General features: G+C 35.9%; 1 long non-coding RNA gene across 1 annotated transcript; it reads right to left on the bottom strand.

Moving 5' to 3' along the window:
- Positions 1-9,713: 9,713 nt before the first annotated feature.
- On the bottom strand, positions 9,714-13,403 carry LOC145737433 (uncharacterized). The gene is made up of 2 exons (XR_014180372.1): positions 10,727-13,403; positions 9,714-10,592 (listed from the first exon to the last, which is right to left on the bottom strand). It is a non-coding gene; the product is annotated as an uncharacterized LOC145737433 (long non-coding RNA).
- Positions 13,404-20,445: the final 7,042 nt, after the last annotated feature.

The following is a 20,445-nucleotide window of genomic DNA, read 5'->3' as shown; positions in this document are numbered from 1 at the left end:
TACAGTAACGTCGCCGAAATGTCCAATGAACCACAACTGCGTTACATTTGTCCATCAAAATATTCAGTGCCTCGCAAATAATCTATTAGATTTAAACTTTATTATGGAATCGCAAACTGGTGATTTTTTACTACTATCGGAACACTGGCTAAATACTGAATATATTAGCGAAGTGAAACTACGGGATTTTACTCTTTGCAGTGGCTTCTGCAGAAGAGCTTTGAGACATGGTGGTGTTGCCATTTATAAACGCGATAGATGTAACTATTGTACTGAATGTTTGGACTTGTTTGAATATTGTGTGGAGGGGACTTTTGAGTGCGCTGGTTTGGTTGTCGCAGACTTAAAGTTAATTTTAGTTGTAGTATATAGGCCTCCTAACGGTCTTTTTACCGACTTTTTAAAATATTTTGACTGTGTTTTAAACAATCTTTTTAAGAAATCACTTTATTTGGTTATAGCTGGTGATTTCAATCTAAATTTCGCAGTACCTAGTTTTAATCTATCGCTTTTTAATGATTTGTTATGCACATTTAATTTGTTGGCTACTATTAAGGAATCAACTAGAATTACTGGTACGTCTTCAACCTGTATTGATAATTTTTTTAGTTAGCGCCCCCCTTTTGCATTCGTCCCTGGTGGTGGACTTAGGGTTGAGCGATCATTACGCGCAGGTTCTGGTGGTTGATGTTGATAATATACTTTTTTCCCCGAAATCTGAGACGCAGTACGCGGTGAGAAGGAATTTTTGCAGAAACAATATAAATAGATTTGTGGAGTTTATCGAAACCGAAGATTGGGCCGACGTTTATTCTCAGAGCTGCCCTGATAGCGGTATTCAGCGATAGCGATATTCAAATTACAGAGCAATTAGTTTGTTATCATGTGTTTCTAAAATTTTAGAACTTAACTTACGAAATCAAATGTTGTCTTTCTTGCAGAAATATAATTTTTTCAACGCCTCTCGGCATGGATTTACACAGTCTAAAAGTACTGAGTCTGCACTATGCGACTTTCAAATTCGAATAGTTGATGAACTGGACAAAAACCTGTCGGTTGTTGGCCTTTTTGTGGACTTCTCGCGAGCTTTCGACCTGGTAAACCATGATATATTACTTGCAAAGTTGCACAGATGTGGTTTTCGTGGTAAAAGCTTTGACCTAATTTCCTCTTATCTGTGCAGCAGACGACAATATGTTACCATTAATAATAAACAGAGTAAATGCTCATTTTTGACTACCGATGTTCCACAAGGGTCTATTATTGGACCTTTTCTCTTCGTGGTCTTTGCTAATGATTTATTAAACTTTATTGAGCAGGGTGCTTCTGATGTACGGGTCACAGCATATGCGGATGACACAAATATTCTGATAATTGATCGGAGTACTGACGCTGTAATTAAGAAAACAGAAATAATTTACGATCGAATTTGTTTCAAAAAAAATCACTTAAAGTTGAATATAAATAAAACTAATTTTGTTCATTTTTCTAATAACAGAAGTTCACTTGGAGAAATTGGTATTTTCGAGGAAAAGGATAATGCTTTATCTTCTTGCTCTACTTCGAAGATGTTGGGCATTACTTTTGATTGTGGCATGAATTGGCAGGATCATATAAATATACTCAGTGGTAGGCTGCGCAAAAGCTGTTATGCTCTTAAATTTATGGCCAATCACTTTAAAATTGATGTGCTCCTATCTCTGTATTATGCAAACTTTCATTCACACCTGCGTTATGGCGTACTAAACTGGGGTCTCAGTGCTCATGTGTCGCGAATATTTTTAGTTCAGAAGTACGCCATCAGGATAATGACTGGGATATGTCTACAGGACTGACGTGGACCTGTTTGTGGTGGATATGTTTAAACAACTTGGAATTCTTCCTTTGTCTTCTGTTTATATTTATCAAGTATGTGTTTTCGTGTTCAAAAATAAAACCAAGTTTGAAACTTATCGTACATCGCATTCATCATCACAATACACGTAATAAGGACCAGTTGCTGCCGAATTATCACAGAACTGGGTTATACCAGAAAGGCATTTTTTTTAACGGGTGTAAGTTTTATAACCGCATTGACGATTCCATTAAAAATTCACCTAACGTCAATGTGTTTAAGTCTAGATTAAAGCGGCTCTTACTTGAGAGAAACTGTTGCAGTGTGGAAGAGTTTTTAGATGTAACGTAATTTATGTAGTTTTGTATTAAGTTTGTCAATTTGATGTATTCGCATTACTAGAGGATTCTTGTAAATGTATTGACGTTTTCCTCAGTTGCATGTTTTGCATGCTTAATTGGAGAAATAAATGATTTTTTATTATTATTATTATTATTATTATTGAAAAAGAATTAGAGTCACATAATAAATTACAAACATGGTCTGAAGCTATTTTACCAGATAATATAAAACCAATAGATACCAAATGCGTATTTCGCACCAAAGATCAAGGGTTAAAGAAGGCAAGAATAGTAGCAAAAGGTTTTCAAGCTAAGGAGGAGGGTCAATTTAATATGTTATATGCACCTGTGGCGAGAATGTGTACAGTTAGATTATTGTTATCTGTTGCATTGAAAAATAATTGGATTATTCAACAACTTAATATCCCAACAGCATTTTTAAACAGTAAATTAGAGAGTGATGTTTATATATATCCACCAGAAGGTTATGTAACTGAATCAAAAGTGCTAAAGTTAAATCGTGCTTTATGTGGTTTGAAACCAAAATTGTAGACACAAACACAAAAAGTGTGGAATGATACATTTAATAAATTTGCATTAGATCATAACTTTGAGAGGTCAAAATATGATTGCTGCTTATATACAAATGGATATTACTCTATGTAGACACAACACATTATTGAAATTATAGAGTTACTAAAACAACATTTTAATGCTAAAAATCTAGGTCAAATTCAAAATTTTCTAGGTATAGGTAGGAAATAAATAAAACAGGAAAAGAAATGAAAATTACCCAAAGAAAGTATATGTATAATAAAGTTGTTAGAAAGCTTTAACATGCATGATTGCAAAGGGAAAAATACACCAATGGAAAAGGGATTCCAATACAATGACACAAGTCCAATCATAGACGTACCATATAGACAATTAATTGGAGGGTTAATGTATTTGTAAACTTCAACTAGACCAGATATAACCTTTTCTGTTTCATATCTAAGCAGATTTTTAGATAAACCAACATCAGAAACGTGGCAAGCTGGCAAAAGAGTTCTATGATATCTGCAAGCTACAAAAGACAAGGGTCTTCATCTCGGTCTTCATTATATTAATGATAATGATACTAAAAACAATCTTCATTTGAAAGCATATTCTGATGCAGACTGGGCAGGAGACAAGACTAATCGCAAGAGTGTTAGTGGATGCATAATAATGCATGGCAATATCATGGTTCTCTAAAAAACAGAACAGTGAACTTTCAACTGCAGAAGCAGAATATATAGCTGCTGCTGCTAGTGCCCAAGATTTGGTAAATTTAAAAGGTGTTTTACTTGATTTTCAAATCAATTCAGTTGATATACTTTATTGTGACAATAAAAGTTCCATTTCAATGTCAAAATGCAGTGAAAATTCTAAACGTGCCAAACACATAGACACCAGAAATCATTACTTGAAAGATTTAGTGTTCGAAAAAGTAATATCAGTTGAATATGTGCCTACGGAGCAAAATTTGGCTGATATGCTTACAAAGCCTTTAGGGAAAGATAGGTTTGTAGATATAGTGACAAATCTAAATATTAAATAATGTTTAATGAACAAATTAATGTTTAATATTACCTGTTATTATTATTAGTATTGCGATTTTGTCGTTGTCATTCGTAGTCGACACTCGAAATCGAGGAGGAGTGTTGAGAAAATTAGTTGTAGGTAGTACTTTGTAGTGAGAGTTAATTGAGGAACTCATGTTTATTTCCGACTTTTGACAGTCGTCATTTCTTTTAGTATTCTAACCTAAGATATTGTCACGAATGGAAAATCCGTTAATTGAAAAGATGGACTGATTAACTTAAAAAACATAAAAGTATTCGAGGATTGCGAAATATTAAGCGCACGAGGCAAGGTCGCATCACGATGAACCGAATGTGTCATGCACCGAGTGCACCGTATCGGTGATGAGTCACCACCACCTGCTTTACAGAAATGTGAAAAACAAGCGACAATAACAAACTGCGTCAGCCGATCAATCGGGTATAAAATACGCCGATTTTAGCAGTATAGGAAGTGTGAACCGATCAACGGTAGTGCGACCAGCTGACCCGAGAAGTCGAAATGTCGACTCTCCTCGGAAAAAGATCAAGTTAATTAGTCCGTTCTCCAAAGTTGTTCAAACGCGAAGTGACCAAGCCAGCCACCAGGAAATGCTAAGTCCTCAGCTTGTGACTATGTAAGTACAATTGTAAAATTGTCAACTTCTAGTATGTTTACAACCGTATTGTGCATCCATTTGTGTATACTATATTTAATAGATTTAAGTGTTTAATAGAAAAACTCAGCGTTTGATTCCATCCCTAAAACTGAGATCCCGGCGCGACGTTTAACGTCGTGAGTCAGTTTAATTGGTGAACCCAGAAGGGCTCATAAATTAAACGTGACATTTGGTGGAGGCGCCGGTCTGTTTTGGGATGGATAAAAAACAATAGTTGAGTTTTTTATTTTTATTTTTTGGGGTATGTTAAAGATTCAGGAAAATAATGTGTGGCCTATAAAAGAAATTTTAAGTATTATTTTCTTTTGGCTAGGGATAGTGACGTTGATTTATTTAGTGATTTTTTGGGGATTACCTTTGCTATTGAAGCGCTCATTTGATAAAATTTTGGTTTAATATGGGTGGTACATCTTCAAAAGAGGAGGAAATTATTATTTCTCAAGCGGGAAACAGTGGAGGTGTATCAAATAGTTCGGGAAAAGATAATTTATGGTCAGCTAAGAAAATTTTAATTATTATTTTTTTTGTGCATGGGGGTATTAATGCTAGTGTATTTTAGCGTTAAAAAATTATTAGTTTGATGAACAAGCAAATTCGTAAAGAAATTGCCAGGAATAATCAACTTTTTTAAAAAAAAAAACGAAAATAATTTGAAAAAAATAAACATAGCACATAAATGAATTTAAACATTGTCCATGAGTGAGTCGAGTGACAAAGATCGACTAAAAACTCGCAGTAGGGCTCAAAGTTTGTCGGAAAAAGAAAAATTCGTGTTACGTGAAGCTATCGCTAGAGGTCGAAACCCAGAAAAGGTGATAAAAGAATTAAAAGATTTCAAACCCGAACATCACAGTTCGACTGTGAGTTCTCTTGCTCCGACACAAACGGCAACTTCTTCACAAAAACAAAAGCTTGACAAACCCAGTTCAGTTGTTTGTTTGACAAGCAGTGAGGACGAAGAAAATACTCTTGACAATACTGTCGTGAGCGGTCAAGCTCAAACTCCCCAAGCCTCGACTTCAACTTCTAAGCCCCAATCCACGGAAGTTTATTTCAAACCAAGAGCTTCGTTAAGTAGAACTCCGCCTAAACCGCGAGAAACAGAAGGGCCTTGGCAGGAAAGTCCTTTAGAAGTGGTAGTGCCACCAAAGCTTATCTCCATCCCGCCCCTCAGAATTATTACAAAGTTCTAATAATCCTTGCCCACCCCCTGTGATTCGGGAAAGAAACCGTGCCATACGCCCTAACAATACTTCAGTAATGGCTAACATGTCTTTACAGGCAGCTTTGGCTGAGCCAAAAACTCCAGCCACCCCAAAGTTTACATGCCCGCCCATCTACATTTAACCCTTCTATTGACTCTCCCAGTATTTTTATAAATAAATACGAAAAAGCAGCGATTGTGAATAGCTGGTCAGAAAATCACAAAATATCTTATTTAGCTAATTTTTTGGAAGGTCCAGCCCATACATGGTTTGGTAATTATATTAGTGAGCCAGAGAATCAGATGAAAACATGGCTAAATATAAAATCAGATTTTTTAAAAGAGTTTTCTGGAGAACAGCCACTCCGAAAGTTAAAATTTCGATAAAACACTCGCAAACAGCAAGACGTCGAGGATATAAAGAAGTACTATTATCATCTAGTAGCAATTGCAAACGAAATTGACCCAGAAATGACTTTTGATGCGTTTAGGGATCATTTTGAAAATGGTTTGCATCCGTCTTATTATGACATGTATTATTTGCTTAGTTCTAGCAACAGAAATTTTGACGATTTAAAGCAATTGGTGATTAAGATAAGCGATAAAAAAGAAAGAACATTGGTAAATCAAATGACACAAAGTACAGCTTTATTGTCAGTATCTGCGGCAGTGAACAGTAATAATGTAACATAGTAATTACACTATGTTCCGTACCTGCATTTGCTTCGGTCTCCCCCAATACCAGACTTATGTAAACAAGATCGGCGAATTGGGGTCATGATGTGGGTATAAATACAGCTTCAAAGCACGTACTAATCACCGAACTCTGGGGTCTTCCCAGAGGGAAGTCACTGACTGATCTCTGGGTTAGTCTGGGTTCACCATTTGTGTAGCTTTTAGTAGAGCAGGTGGAGAACAAGTGCAAGCACCCGGGAATCAGCCTGTTAAAGGAAATAGCACGGGCGAGCAGCATTAGTTGCCGTACCGACTTACCTCCCTTTAACAGTACCATAGCGTCTTATTCGGCGTGGTGAATGCCCTGGGACACTAGTCTAGGGTTCTATTCACCCCCGGTAAGCGTGCGCCATCCGCGAACCTCCACAACCATTCCCACAGACACCCCGCACATCATGATCCTCGCCTTCTTGGCAATCGGGGGGGTAAGATCATTGTAGTGTTATCTTAAATAAAAGCGGATTACCTGTATACCTGTGGTTTTCTTCTTCTGAGCTACCCCTTAACGTGACAATAATAACCCAACAAACCGGCAAAGGACCTAGAATGACACAAGGCCACGAACATTTTTTAATAGGAATTTTTCAAATACGGTTCAAAATCAGACACGAAATATAATGTTCCAAGGGTGAATAATTTTGGACCAAATCAAAATGGTCCAAGGTACAACTCATTCAATAGGGGGCGACAATTTGTAAGAAACAATTCGCAACAACCCCAGAACCATAATACTTTTAATAGGAACTTGACCCATTGATTTTACATTTTGGCAACAATGTCAACAACAACATGAGGAAAATAGAACAAATGGAAGATACGAATAAGGTATTTGCAAACGTCGAGATTGAGTAAATCGCGCGAAGTTTGAAGGTTACACTTGCAACGGACTACATGGTCAAGGTTGGTCGCGAGATAACGGTACGACTGAACTGTGCCTTATCTCCGCACGAGTTCACGAAGTACTGCTTTATGCAAATACTGCAAATGACAAATGGTACATCAAAATTAACAATATGAGGTTTAAAGAAGTGTTCATATTAAAAAATACTACAATCGGTTATTTAGAGAAAAATATAGAAATGGATATAACAAAAATTCCAGTTCATTGTGTTAATGAAACTGAAGATGATGAAGAAATGATTACCATGAATGACCATAATCTAAGTCATATAACGAACCCAGAATTGTGTAACAAATTGCAGACATTACTTTCAGAATATAGTGACGTTTTTTCAAAAACACCAAAATATGTGGGAAAAACCGATGTCATTGAACATGAAATTGATGTAGGGAATGCAAAACCTATAAAACAGAAACCTTACAGAGTAGCACAAAAAGAAAGAGAGATAATAGATGAACAAATAAGAGAAATGGAACAATACGACATAATAAGGCAAAGTAACTCGCTCTGGGCAAGTCCCGTCGTATTAGTAAAGAAAAAGTCTGAAGAGATTTTGCGTGGATTATCGCAAGTTAAACGATGTGACGGTAAAAAATTCGTGGTCAGGATCTAATATTGAGGATAATTTGACTTACTTAGGAAACGCCCAATATTTCTCATCGTTAGACATGTATTCAGGTTATTGGCAAGTCAAAGTAAAAGAAGAAAGTAAGCCACTTACTGCCTTTACAGCGCAAGGCCACGGATTATGGAAATTTAATGTAATGCCTTTTGGATTGTGCAATGCCCCGGCAACATTTCAACAGTTAGGAGATGTAGTGTTTAGAGATTTAAAATGGAAAGAAGTTTTAATTTACATGGACGACATTATAATTTTTTCTAAAACAATAGATGAACATTTGGAAAAATTACTTAAAGTTTTCAATAGACTTCGAAGTGCAGGCCTAACACTAAAACCTAAAAAATGTGAATATTTAAAAGAAAAAATGAATATCCTTGGTTATACAATTTCGAAAGATGGAATTTTTCCTGATAAATCAAAATTTATTTTAATTGAAAATTGTCCAAGGCCAAAATTGTAAAGGGTGTACAAAGTTTTTTGGGACTTTGTAACTACTACCGGAAGTTTATAGAAAATTTTGCAAAAATTGCACGTCCTTTACATGATCTAACAAAGAAACAAAATAAATTTGATTGGCAGGACATACATGACAAAGCGTTTGAAACACTAAAACAAAAATTGATTAGTGAACCAGTTTTAGCACATTTTCAACCAAATAAAGGATGTGAATTAAGGGTAGATGCATGTAAAGATGGAATCGGAGCAATATTATTGCAGGAAGATCATGAAAATGCGTTACACCCAATAGCATATGCAAGTAGAAGCCTTAGTAAAGCTGAAAAGAATTATTCAGATAACAGAACTTGAAGGGTTAGCAGCTATATGGGCGCTATCCTATTTTAGACATTTTATTTATGGAAAACCTATAAAAATAGTGACTGATCATCATGCGCTATGTTGGTTAAAAACCTTGAAGGAGACTACTGGACGTTTAGCGCGTTGGGCGTTAAAGTTATCGGAATTTGACTACACAGTACATCATAAATCAGGAATTGCTCACAGAGATGCAGACTGCGTAAGCAGATATCCTGTTTTGCCAGCGAATACGAAAGTACAAGAAATTGACGAAATACCTACTTTTATATTGGATATACGTAATATTGCGGAATTGCAAGCAACAGACGGAAAAATTTTGGAAATTCTTCAAGCTATAAAAAATCCTGAAAAAAGTACAATTGGTTTGCAGAAACAGGCAAAAGATTTTAGGCTTGAGTTAGAAGTTTTGTACCGTATAAACTCGCATGAAGCGGGCCGGACTAAACTCTTGGGGATACCACAACAGTTAGTAGGGGAAATTTTGTATTCCCACCACTCAGAACCGCTGAGTGGCCATTTGGGATTGTCAAAAACCCTGGCAAAGATAAAACAACGATATTATTGGCAAGGCTTGCAAAAGGACATAGAACGTTTTGTACGAGGGTGTCCGGATTGTCAGGCTCGGAAAGGCCAAAAAAATCAGAAACCTATCGGTTTATTACACCCCATTCCGGTTGGCACTCTATTTGAGAAAGTTGGGATAGATTTATTAGGTCCGTTTCGCAAAACTAGCAGCGGCAAAACCATGATAGTAGTTGCAACGGATTACGCCACACGGTGGGCGAAGACCGACGCACTACCGAGCGGCAAAGCCGGACCTGTATCGAAATTTATACAGGAAAAGATTATTACTAGACACGGTGCACCTAAGGAATTGTTGAGTGATAGAGGAAAGGTTTTTCAATCAGAGTTGGTTACGGAATTACTGAAAAAGATGGGGACGACAAGTCAGTTTACCACGGCTTATCATCCCGCAACTGTTGGCTTAACAGAAAGATTTAATAAAACTTTAGCCAATATGTTATCTATGTATACTAATACAAATCAATCAAATTGGGATGAAGTTCTTCCACATGTGACTTTTGCGTACAATTCTGCAAAACAGGATAGTACTCAATTCTCACCATTTATGTTGGTATACGGTCGTGAGCCAATTTTACCAACAGAGGCAAACCTGTTGCCGCCCTTAGAAAGCAGTAATAGTAACCAAATTAGCGACGTTAGTTTAGCAGTCAGGAATTTGGCAGCTGAGAATATAAAACGGCGACAAAACATAGATAAATTACGTTACGATTGTAAACACCGCCATATTGAATTTAAAGAGGGTGACCAAGTGAAAGTATTCACCCCTATTCGAAAAGTAGGAAAAAGTAAAAAATTACTGCTTAGATGGTTCGGACCTTACTATATAAATCGGAAGATGTCTGATGTAGACTATGAAATACGGAAGGGTATTTCACAAAAATTTAAAGCTGAAGTAGTCCATGTAAGCAGAATTTTACCATACCATGACCACTGAGCACCAGAGGAAACCCCGCAAATAAAATAAGTAATATTTGTTTTTTTTCAACTATTTTTATTAACGTTTTTCTTATTGAGTTACGAAATAAATGTTTTGCGCATACGCCCCGACGTGCATTATGCTCACCCGGGGCGCAGCTACTTGGAAAATTTGGTCGTCCGGGGGAGCCTCCTGCGAAGGCGGAGTAGGTTGCGGCGGCATCGGAGAAGGGGAGGCCTCCGCCACGTTGGCGGTAGATTCTCCCTCGGGAGCAGGGCGGTCTTCTCGGGGCCCGGGTCTTCGGGCCGCCAACATGGCCATCAAAGCCTTGCCACGACCCCTGCCGCTGGTGAACTGTCTTGGTGCGGTTTCCATCTAAATAGAAAGGGAATTGTAATAAAAAGAAAAATTTTTAAAAATTATTATAGAATCGGAAAGAAAAGACGAAAAAAAAAAACCCATTGATCCTGGAAAAAAAAAGAGAAAAGGAAAACAAAAGGGATACTTACGGTTTGAAACAGTAACAATTTTAACACGACAACAACAAATGGAAAAACGTGTCACTTGAGGCTAGGTTGAACGGCACAATAAGAATGAAACGTTGTTGAACGAAACCAAGTAAACAATTATCAAAGCCCTCTCCACTGGAAAACCAGTATGCTGAGACTAACAAAATTAATTCCAGACACTGAGCTTGTCATATAAGGTTATCAGGAAAATTTTTTCCCAACTGTTAATAAGTGCACCATGCTTAAACCCATGGGATTCGCTGATTTGGCCAATTTGGAATATTATTTCAATAAGACCAGACATTGTTTAGTACAGACCGAGTAATGCATAAAATACAAAATGCAATTAAAGCATAATGTTCAAACAAAGTAACAATTATGATGTACGGCTCCACATATCGAGTAGTGTACATATTTTGTTTTTTGGCAAAACCCAAGGATTTTATTCTTTTACCTGCGTCTGAATTTTTATTGCGCAAATTTCGAAGATTCGTGAACGGATATCAGTTTAATTTTCCGTGAATGTTAAAAAATAGTTAAATAAATGATTGAATTTAAGCATGTTTAATATTTTTCTTTTGTAGGCGCCTACCTATAATTATGTATAAAGATAAACCACTGATGGTTAAAAAGAGAGTATATTTTTGTCTGTACAATAATGCGGTAATAGACGTATTACCTTAGGCATATAAGTTGTTTATGCATTTGGCAAAGAATGTAATTCGCGAGCGATGAGAAATGAATTTGTCGCTGCGCGCATAAATAAATGACTAATTACAAAAATTATTTAAATAGTCCGAGTTGGGAAGACGTTTTACAGTTTTATTATTCGGTCTTGCAGCAATACTTGTGAAGTGAAGCCAATAAATAAATTTCGCGAAAGTGTCAAACATGAAGTGGATCGTAAATTTTATGTTTTATATTCGATATGTTACTGAGGTGAACGCTAAAATATATTTATACAAATTGGCACTGTACCACTTGTGGGAACTGCAAGAAGAGTTTAATCGAGTGGTACCAATACAACTATTAGGGATTACGAAATCTCTACTCGGCCTTTGGACTCTAGGACTCAAATCGTACATACGGAGTATACGATAGTTCTGCTAAATGAGAAGGTACGTCATGGAAGTACCCATTACCACATACCTGTGATTGTGCATTATGTGCACCACCCCAACAACCACAATATCTACCTGAACATATACCGAATGCTACGTTTCACCAGTTTCGGGTACCAGTAGTACCCCGAACACAACAAAGGGATGAAACATCAGAAGTAAATACTGCTGGCGCATCTTCTGGAGGTGCATTTGGACCACAAACTTTTATGGGACCACCTGAATCACACGCAAGTCAGGTTGACCGCAATCCGGCACTGTGCCCAAATCCGGATAACCAGGCGCAAGTGCAAGCAGGGGGGCCCATTAATCCTCAAACTGGAGAGAATCCTGAGCAAGCGGTAGCACAGCCGTTTGTTGCTCAGTTGGAGCCTTTTGGAAATATAGGGCCATATTCTGCTTATCAGCAGCAAAAAGGTCGACTTATCGATTAATCTTATTGGAAATTATACATTAATGTTTATACGAATATAATATACGCATATACGAGTATATCCACATATTGTTATTGTTGAAATAAAATAGTTAAAATTCATAATAGTGTCATATTTAACCCTAATAACGAGAATAATATAGCCATGAAATTAATCTAATTATTTTTTAGTGCTTTACACTGAGAAGGTGCGAACCATATACAATGTTTCGCTGAAGATGCGAATAGTCCCGAACCAATGCTCCGGCAACTTCGCTGGTTGATGCTAAACTACTAACATAAAAATTCGAGTTGTTTGCATGACTAATTTTGTTCGCGCGGTGTATACACGGGAAATTACATCCCAATCCTTGCTTGCAGTATTTTTTGTTGTTCTGCCATTGCCAGAACCGGATAGATTTAGGGTAAATAAAAGTGCATAATGTGGTTTATGGATAGTTTGGTTACATACAACTCACAACTGACTGTCCGGCGGCTCGGTCGGTTTATATATGTGTGGGTGATCGATTCTCGAATGTTCCTGTATGCACAGAATGTTCCCGCTATACGTCCAGTAAACGTTTATGGTATCGCGAACATTCCATCCGATGCGCCGATCCAAGTTTAAAGATATCGGGACATGTCCAAAAGTAGCTGTTTTGTGGATTTGCATTTTACATGGGGTTAAATGGGTAACTTCCTTATTTTAAGGCCTAGATGGTTGAGACTTCGTATTAGGGGGGTAAGTTTGGGACACTGCTAGAATGCGGTGTTGTCATGTTGTGCACTTTTCCCCTAAATTTAGGGAAATTCCATATAGTGACCCCCTCGTTTTTCCCTAAATTTCAGGAAATCTTAATCTGGCTATGAGGCCTTTGTAATAGTATCATTGAATGGTCGGTTATTGGCTGTTGGAGGTTTTAATAACCGTCATGACAGTTTAAATTCGGTGTAAGAGTTTGATATTAAAACCAATAAATGGACATTAGTCACATGTATGCTTTTCCAAAAAGGTGGATTTGGAGGAGCAGTGTTGGATTTGGTCAATTTAGAGCACCTCGTGGGACAAACTAATACCTAGTTAATGAGAACAATGTGATATGTACACGGTGATCATTTATAATGTCCCCTCTCTCAACTTTTTTATTTTTCACATTAGAAAAAAATTATGAGAGCTGCTAGATTCTAGAAAATATTCGATAGATTCAAGTTCTAGGTGGCGGTGAATTACGCGGTCACAAAAAAAACAAAAACTTTGTTTATTACTGACAGTAGTGACAGTTACACGTTGAGGGAATATAACATTATTTTTATTAAAATGCCTTATTCCGAAAGAGAAAAACAATTTATTCTGCAAATATTTATTAAAACAAATAATAACGTTAAAATTGCTCAAAGGGCACTCCATAGAATTAACCCCCGGATGCATATTCCAGATAAGCAAACATTTTATAGGATCTATGAAAAGTTTCAACGAACATCCAGCCTATTGAGAAAAGAACAATGGAAAGAGATGAAAATATGGATTTGAATATTCTGCTAAAAGTTGAAGAAAATCCAAACATTTCTCTGAGAAAAATATCGAAGAGTTTGGAAGAAGAGCATGGCGATTCAAAAAATACCTCTTATGGGAGGATACAAAACACTCTCAAGAAATCAGGATATAAAGCATTCAAAATAAGGCCCACAAGAAAATTAACGCCGAGACAAAGGGAAAAAAGAGTTGAATTTTGCCAAACCATGTTGGAAAAAATAACTTGAATAACAATTATTTGAAAAATGTATTCTGTACCGACGAGTCATCATTTGCGACCAGCGGTATGATTAACAGGAAAAACACCAGACAGTGGGCCACAGTATATCCCCACGGCTACGGGGAATTTCAATTTCAACGTCGCCAAACTGTCACTGTTTGGTGTGCTATCCTGTATAACAAAATAATAGGTTCCCATTTCTTTACCGTTACTTTAAACTGAGATGTTTATTTGAATTTTCTCCATCAAGAACTAGAGGACTTTTTTGATGAGCTTCCGTTGGAACAAGAGAGAAACATTGTTTTCCAACAAGATGGCGCTCCACCTCACAGTGTCGTAGCTGTTAGAAACCATCTAAGTCAACGGTTCAATGAATAGATTGGGAGGGATGCACCGATAAAATGGCCTCCTAACAGCCCTGACTTGACGCAGATTGATGCATTTTTATGGGGAACGCTAAAAGATCGAGTGAATGCACATAGCATTGAAAATACTGAACATTTGAAAGAACTTATTAGAATGGAAATTCAAATTCTGAATGAAGATTATAACTCAATCGCTCGCGTTAGAAAGGTTACAAAGAACGAATATCAAATGTATTGAAGAAAACGGGGGCCCAATTGAGCAATTTGATTTGTGAAAACTACATGCTTTATTATATATTATTATATCTATAGTTGTTTCAGATATTGAATTTCACTCCAAAATAAAATCATTGATATTTTCTTTATAAAAAGGTCATGAATAGTCTTCTCGTATTGATGACTAATTCACCAATTCACTAATTATTCACAGCTACAAGAACGAGAACTTGTTTTTTTTCGAATGTAGCCGCTTAGTGGAAATGCGAATATTTCGAAAACTATTACTTGGCCATGTGTTTTAAGTGTAGCGGTTTTGGACATGTAGCAAAACATTGCTCTGAAGAAAAGTGCTGTTTAAATTGTGGTGGTGAACATGAAGCCCGAAACTGTAAATCAACTACCCTAAACTGTCCAAATTGTGAAAAGATGAAAATTGAAGATAGAAATCACTCAGCAAAAAATTTGGACTGTCTATACAAGAGAAGAATGTTGCGTTATAAAAACAACATAAACTATGGTAGTAATCCTTTTTAGTGAAGGTCTCAAATAGCAGCAAAACTAAAAAGGAAATTTCAAGAAATGATTCCAAGAGCAGCAAGAAGAAGACATTTGGAATTTTACACCAGAATATCCAATCAATAGGAAATTCGTTAAATCAACTGAATCACTTAATCCAGGATCTAACAGACGTAAGAGTACTTTGTGTAACGGAACACTGGAAAACAAAAGATGAATTACAATTTTTCACTCCACATAACTTTAAATTGGTCTCTTCTGCATGTCGTGAACGTGGGGAACACGGAGGTAGTGCGATATTTGTTCATCAATCAATAAAATGTAAGTCTATAACTAAGATAACCAAATTGTCTATGAAACAAATATTCGAATGCTCCGCAGTTGATTGCGACATTAATGGGAAGCAAGTAGTTGTTATTTGCATCTATAAACCCCCTGCAGGAAATATAGAAACTTTTTTTGATTGTCTTGAACGCGCATTGAGCATTATATTTGATGTAAACAAAATGATAATAATCACTGGTGATTTTAATATTGAATTTCTTAAGGACAACAAAAACAAACATAGAATTTTATCACTTATGAACTGTTTTAATCTTCAACATACAATTACAGCAAATACCAGAATAACGAGTCGAAGTCAAAGTTGCATAGATAATACATTTGTTAATTTTCCTTACATAGAAAGTTCTGTAATAAACACGCACATATCAGATCATTCTGCCCAATGCGTCACGTTCCAGATGTCAACTAAGGCTATTAATACAAGCTATTACACTCGTATCTTTTCTGAACAAAACAAACAACAATTTGTAAACCTCCTTAAGAGTGAAAACTGGGGAATAGTTTTCAGTTCATTTTATCAAACCATCGATGAGCAATGGAACTTATTTTTGTTGGAATTTACAATCCTGTTTAATCAATGTTTTCCTCAGAAATTAGTAACAAATAAAAGCAGAAATAAGTGCAAAACATTATACTGTAAAAAAGGAATATGACAACATTGTATTAAAATCAAGAGCGGATAGTTATAAAAAACAAATAGAATCTTCTGACAATAAAAATAAATGTATGTGGTCAATTTGTAATGAGATATTGGGGAAAACTCCCCAGAAGTGTTGGCTTGAGACTGATATAGCGGGTGATCCTTGTGTTTAGCAAATAAATTTAATGACAAATTCTTGTCGTTGGTCCCTGATAGATTGGAAAATATGCAGCACACGGAGTTTAGTTGTAATATAATCCCCAATAGTGAATCATTTCACTTCAAACCAATCACTGAAGAGGAACTGTGTGATTTTTCAGCAAAATTAAAAAACAAAATAACAAGTGGTATAGATGAGATTCCTGCAAGTATAGTTAAATTGGTACTACCACATTTATCCAAGCCACTAACATACTTAATAAATAAAAGTCTCAAGCAGGGAAGCTTTCCAGATCAGTTGAAAATTGCTCAAGTTAAACCGATTTATAAGAAAGGTGATAAAAATGAAATAGGAAATTACAGACCAATAAGCATCCTTCCAGCCTTTTCAAGATTTTTGAATTGGTTTTATACACACAGCTAACAGATTTTTTTATAATGTGTGACCTCTTCAGTGGTTATCAACATGGCTACATTGCCGGAAGATCAGTACAAACAGCAATTTTTCAGTTTACAAGTCATATCCTTGAACACATAGAAAACCATAAACTAGGAATAGGTTATTTTTAGACTTATCTAAGGCTTATGATTGTGTAGATAAAGAACTATTGTTAAAAAAATTAGAACTCTATGCAGATGCAGATGACACAAATTTACTTGTAGGTCAAGAGGAAATCAGCACTTTAATTCAGTCTGGAAAAGATCTGTTTATTAAGACCTCTGAGTGGTTTAAAAAAAATTAATTAGCTTTAAATATGGAAAAAACAAGTGTGATTATTTTTTCAACAAAACAAGGTACATTTGAGAAACATAATGAAATACACCTTCTCACTGACAGGAGCCAATTACTAGCGAAGAACACAAAATTTTTGGGAGTGCAGATTGATGAATTTCTAGATTGGTCTGATCACATAAATGTTCTGCTAGGCAGGTTAAACTCAATTTGCTATGGAATTCGAATTGTCTCCGGGTATCTAAACCTGGCGGCACTTAAAATATTGTACTTTGCCAACTTTGAATCGATTATCAAGTATGCAATTATGTTTTGGGGTAGAAGTACTTCAATACAGAATGTATTTGTAATTCAAAAAAGGGCAATTAGATTAATGTTCAAAATGAAACACAAAGATTCATGTAGATCCATCTTTAAAAAAAAAAATAATGACAGTTTATACAATTTATATATATGAGTGTCTCATCTTTCTTAAAAAGAACCAAAACCTATTTAACATCCAAGTCAATCATACATACAACACAAGACAAAAAGATGTATACTGTCCAAAACATAGATTAACACTCACTGAGAAGAATGCAAAATATATGTGTATTCGCCTATTTAACAACCTGCCAGACAGGCTGAAAACATTGACGGACAAAAGTTTCAAAAAAGAAGTAAAAAATTTACTAATTGAATTAGAACCCTACACTATAGAGGATTATTTTGTTAAATAAATATTGCTTATTCTCTGAAATCTGTATATAGGGAAAAATCGCAGAAAATGTATATAAGTATCTTTGAGTACTTCATAGTTCATAGTTTACCATGACGCTATTTCCTTTGTATTAGTTGATAATGTACATTGTACTCTATCCTAATCACAATTCGAAATAAAGACTGGTGTTATTATTATTATTATTATTACATTTAGGTATAGGACATATTATAAAAAAAATGTTCAGAATTGTTTGATAATTCTAGAAAATTTAAAATATAATTCTCCTGAAACGTCCTGTATAAATAACAATATATTCTGCAAATAGCTGGCATCATCTCGTACAACTTTTCTATTCTTTTTTTTCTAATGTGAAAAATAAAAAAGTTGAGAGAGGGGGGACATTATAAATGATCACCGTGTACACGGCGTTAATTATTTTAACAGATTATTAGGCTAGTTGCTATATTACAAAACCAAAGCTTTAATTTTGCAAAAGAAAAACGAAGCAGTGTGTTCCGTGATATCGTACTTCGGTAGGTTAATAACCCAGCACCCCCTCTTCCACCATCCCCTCCCTCAACAGCGTGTTGACCGGTGTTCGCACTTTTTCTGGGGTTTACCACCTTATTTGAGCCCTTAGCTACCCTCATCTTGCTCATTGCGTTGTCCACTTGCCACCTGTTTGCTAGTTTGATGCATTGTTTGTCTAATTTTAACTTTAAATCTTGTTGTATGAATGGTTGCGACTTTAACCTTTTTATTGTTAATCTTTGATTGATTTGTGGGTTGCAGAACTATCTACCTGTCGTCACTTAGGTTATTGATTTTATTGTAATCCCCTCTTAAACGCTCCCCCTGCCTTCGAATTAACGGTTTATCATTGCGGTTTTTTCAAAAAAAATTAGCATCTCCATTTTGTTTCCTGTTTGATCGCCTCTGCCGTTGATGGTGAATTAAATCTAAAGTTATCTTTTCTCTCCCCATAGGGTCTAACCCAGCCCTTAAAAATGGGTCTAATTTAAGGTTTTAGTTTTGTGATTAAATATGTAGTGTCAGGTTTTTTTCTCCATAATCAGGTAATTATTCAATTTTAAACCTATTTTATCCATATTACATGTGTTAAATTTTATAGCTTTATTCCCCCCTTTAAACAACTTTTTAAATTCACAAAATCTTTATATGGGTCTCACTGTCTCTCCCTTTCTAAAAAGACAGCCGGCGCATTGATTGTCGAGTTGAGGTAGGTTTTCTCGTTTCTCAAACATCTGTTACACATAAGTAGAGTAAGTTATTCTTCTAGCACCTGAAGATGGCCATTTATATGTCCGAAACTAGTAGAGTAGGCCTTACCCTTTGAAGGTCGAAATAAAGTATTGTGGAGACGACTGCGTGTCATTCCTTTCCTTTTGAACTTAATAAATATTTTGTGGAGATCGACTTTGAGTTTTGTTTTCACTTAAATCAAAATCGGTTGGAACAGATGACTTGAATATCACCCTTATAAACTTCTGTTGTCCCACAATATTACCCTTCTTAACACACAGTATAAATTCTTGTTTAAAGAAATCGTACTTTCCAAAAAATTGGAAACACGGTAAGGTTATTCCTCTGCCAAAGAAAAATAATCCAACAGAAATAAGTGACTTGAGGTCGATATCAATACTACCAGTATATTCAAAAATTCTTGAAAAAGCGATGTATTACCAAATAGCTGAGTTTGTGACAACTTGTGGTGTAATACCCCTAAGTAATACCCCCTAAGCAATCTGATTTTCGTAAAAGTTACTCGTGTACTACCGCGTTATCTGATATAGTGGACGACATTGTTGATGCTCAGGATAAAAATTTAGCTACTGTTCTCATACTGCTCGATTATACTAGAGCATTCGACATGATAGATCATAAAACTATGATTGCAATTTTAAAGTTAATAGGGTTTGGAGAAAGAGCATTGTCTCTTCTCGCATCTTTCCTTGTTGATAGACATCAAACAGTTCAAATAGGTGATAAGGTCTCTGAAAACTTACACAGTTTTGAGTAGAGTGCCGTAGGGGAGCATCTTAGGACCTCTTTTGTACAGCATTTATACTTTTAATTTTACAAATACCCTTTCTTTCTGTAAATATCATTTGTGTGCTGATGATGATCAAATATCAAGGGTAATTCAAATTCGACCCTCACCATTAGGATCCCAGAAACCATAAGAGATACGAGAAAGTTTAAATTGGGGAAAGTTGTGCAATTTAAATCTTAACCAATCACACATTTGGGCGATAATTGATACCACTATACTAAGTTTACGTGGCTGTATCCGACTAAAAGCACTACTGCAAGAGAAACCATTGAATGCTTTGTAAGACAGCAAAAGACGTTTGGTAATCCCTGTAGGATTGTGACTGACAAGGGAACAGCATTTACTGCAAATGAATTTTAAGATTATTGCCAAGGGGAAGGCATTAAGCATGTAACAATCACCACAGGAGTTCCGCGAGGAAATGGACAAATTGAACGCGTTCATCGAACTGTTATACCCGTACTTACCAAGCTTAGTGTTGAAGATCCAACAAAATGGTATAAATACCTTGATCGAGTCCAGAGAGCTTTAAATTCTACTTATCAACGCAGTATTGATTTGACGCCTTTTAAAGTGCTAATAGGAGTGAAGATGAAACGAAAAGAGGACATTTTGATTAATCAACTTATAGAAGAAGAAATCAAAAAAGAATTTTGTGAAGATAGAGAGAAGTTAAGA

The sequence above is a fragment of the Ips typographus genome, linkage group LG14 (assembly GCF_016097725.1).
Source record: "Ips typographus isolate SLU linkage group LG14, UJ_Ityp_2.0, whole genome shotgun sequence".
Lineage (NCBI taxonomy): Eukaryota > Metazoa > Arthropoda > Insecta > Coleoptera > Curculionidae > Ips > Ips typographus.
This window is presented reverse-complemented; position numbering and strand designations above follow the sequence as displayed.